The 3110-nt window shown below is 44.4% G+C and overlaps 1 pseudogene; it reads left to right on the top strand.

The window, feature by feature from the left end:
* Nucleotides 1-1307: 1307 nt before the first annotated feature.
* Nucleotides 1308-2699, top strand: LOC110312277 (band 4.1-like protein 4B; annotated as a pseudogene).
* Nucleotides 2700-3110: the final 411 nt, after the last annotated feature.

Genomic DNA, 3110 nt, shown 5'->3' with positions numbered 1-3110 from the left:
AAGTCTAAGTGGATCAAGGAACTTCACATAAAACCAGAGACACTGAAACTTATAGAGGAGAAAGTGGGGAAAAGCCTTGAAGATATGGGCACAGGGGAAAAATTCCTGAATAGAACAGTAATGGCTTGTGCTGTAAGATCGAGAATTGACAAGTGGGACCTCATGAAACTACAAAGCTTCTGCAAGGCTAAAGACACCATCAATAAGACAAAAAAACCACCAACAGATTGGGAAAGGATCTTCACCTATCCTAAATCAGATAAGGGACTAATATCCAATATATATAAAGAACTCAAGAAGGTGGACTCCAGAAAGTCAAATAACCCCATTAAAAAATGGGGCTCAGAACTGAACAAAGAATTCTCACCTGAGGAATACCGAATGGCAGAGAAGCACCTGAAAAAATGTTCAACATCCTTAATCATCAGGGAAATGCAAATCAAAACAACCCTGAGATTCCACCTCACACCAGTCAGAATGGCTAAGATCAAAAATTCAGGTGACAGCAGATGCTGGCGAGGATGTGGAGAAAGAGGAACACTCCTCCATTGTTGGTGGGATTGCAAGCTTGTACAACCACTCTGGAAATCAGTCTGGCGGTTCCTCAGAAAATTGGACATAGTACTACCGGAGGATCCAGCAATACCTCTCCTGGGCATATATCCAGAAGATGTCCCAACCGGTAAAAAGGACACATGCTCCACTATGTTCATAGCAGCCCTATTTATAATAGCCAGAAGCTGGAAAGAACCCAGATGTCCCTCAACAGAGGAATGGATACAGAAATTATGGTACATTTACACAATGGAGTACTACTCAGCTATTAAAAAGAATGAATTTATGAAATTCCTAGCCAAATGGATGGACCTGGAGGGCATCATCTTGAGTGAAGTAACACAATCACAAAAGAACTCACACAATATGTATTCATTGATAAGTGGATATTAGCCCAAAACTTAGGATATCCAAGATATAAGATACAATTTGCTAAACGCATGAAACTCAAGAAGAATGAAGACCAAAGTGTGGACACTGTGCACCTTCTTAGAATTGGGAACAAAACACCCAGGGAAGGAGCTACAGAGACAAAGTTCGTAGCTGTGATGAAAGGATGGACCATTTAGAGACTGCTGTATCCAGGGATCCGTCCCATAATCAGCTTATAAACGCTGACACCATTGCATACACTAGCAAGATCTTGCTGAAAGGACCCAAATATAGCTGTCTCTTGTGAGACGATGCCGGGGCCTAGCAAACACAGGAGTGGATGTTCACAGTCAGCTATTGGATGTATCACAGGGCTCCCAATGGAGAAGCTAGAGAAAGTACCCAAGGAGCTAAAGGGATCTGCAACCCTATTGTTGGAACAACATGATGTACTAACCGGAACCCTGGAGCTCTTGTCTCTAGCTGCATATGTATCGAAAGATGGCCTAGTCGGCCATCAATGGAAAGAGAGGCCCATTGGACTTGCAAACTTTATATGCCCCAATATAGGGGAATGCCAGGGCCAAAAGAATGGGAATGGGTGGGTAGGGAAGTGGGGGGCGCTATGGGGGACTTTTGGGATAGTATTGGAAATGTAATTGAGGAAATTATGTAATAAAAATATTAAAAAAAAAAAAAAGATAGTAAATGCATGTCTTTGTGTTCATATTACTTTTCTGGTTCTGTGATGAAGTTATCAAGATCAAAAGCAACTTGGGATTGAAATGCCCCTATGAAATGGCTGTGGGACTAGCTGCCCTCGTTCTGCAAGCGAAGCTAGGAGAGTGTGAGGTCCCAGAACACACATCTGAGCTTGTGTCTGAGTTTGGCTCATCCCAAATCAGACAGAAGCCATGGAGTTCGATATCTTCCAGAGATGTAAAGAGTACAGGGAAAGAGCCCTGCCCAGGCAGAACTCTCCTATCTGAACAAAGCGAAGTGGCTGGAAATGTATGGGGTGGACATGCATGTTGTCAGTGGAAGAGATGGCTGTGAATATTCCCTCGGACTGACCCCGACAGGCATATTAATCTTAGAAGGAACTAACAAAATATGCTTATTCTATTGGCCTAAGATCACCAAAATGGACTTTAAAAAAGAGCAAACTGACCTTCGTAGTAGTGGAAGATGATGACCAGGGGCATGAGCAAGAGCACTCCTTCGTGTTTAGGCTGGACAGTGCGCATACCTGCAAGTACTTGTGGAAGTGTGCAGTGGAGCACCGTGCCTTCTAATGTCTGCGCACACCCATCAACAGCAAGTCCTCCAGATCTGACTTCATCCGGCTGGGTTCCCACTTCCAGTTCAGTGGATAGTCAGAATATCAAGCTACACATGGCTCCCGATTGCGAAGAACCTTTGAGAAGAAGCCTAGCAAACGTTACCCATCCCGGCGACATTCCACATTCAAAGCCAGCAACCCAGTTATTGCTGCTCAGCTCTGCTCTAAAACAAATCTTGAAATCCATAATTACCAGCCTCAGTACCTTCGCGACGTCCACCCCAGCCAGCCTCGGTGGCGCCCTCACTCTCCAAATGTCAGTAACCATTCCATCTGCAAGTAAAACAAGCCATGTTTTCAGGATGACAGGCCACACTGGAAAGCCTCAGCCAGTGGAGATGGCAGCCACTATGTTCAGGACCAGAACCAGAGGTATTTAGGAGGGGCGTACAATGTCATGTACCGGGACAAACTCATGACCGCACTTTGAAAGACTGAAGCCTCCTCTGGTCACCACCATGGTGCCTTTGCATTCCATGAGAAGCGTCATGGCATCACATGAATGTTTTGTACAAGTGTCATTAGTGCTTTTCGTGTCCCTGTAAACATTTGAAACCACGATTTACTGTGGACTGCGTTCTCAATAATGAAGGTAGCTAAAGGCTCAGGAATCATTTTGATATGCTGATTTTAAAACTGAAGTCAAAGTCTCAACCATCATGCTGTGTACCTGATAGTTTTGTCATTTAACCAGTGGGGCCACATAAAGCAAACAAAACCAAACAAAACCAGAAGCTTGGGGACATAGCTTAGCACATAGTACTGTTGTAGGAGTGGAAATCGACAGGGAACAGCCACCCTTGCCACGTGACCTTAGCTAGCTCATTCCCCTTTCTTTGGT

The sequence above is a fragment of the Mus caroli genome, unplaced genomic scaffold (assembly GCF_978045245.1).
Source record: "Mus caroli unplaced genomic scaffold, Mus_caroli_1 scaffold_18, whole genome shotgun sequence".
Classification (NCBI taxonomy): Eukaryota; Metazoa; Chordata; class Mammalia; order Rodentia; family Muridae; genus Mus; species Mus caroli.
The sequence above is the reverse complement of the archived record's forward strand: the minus strand, read 5'-3'. Positions and strand labels throughout refer to the sequence as shown.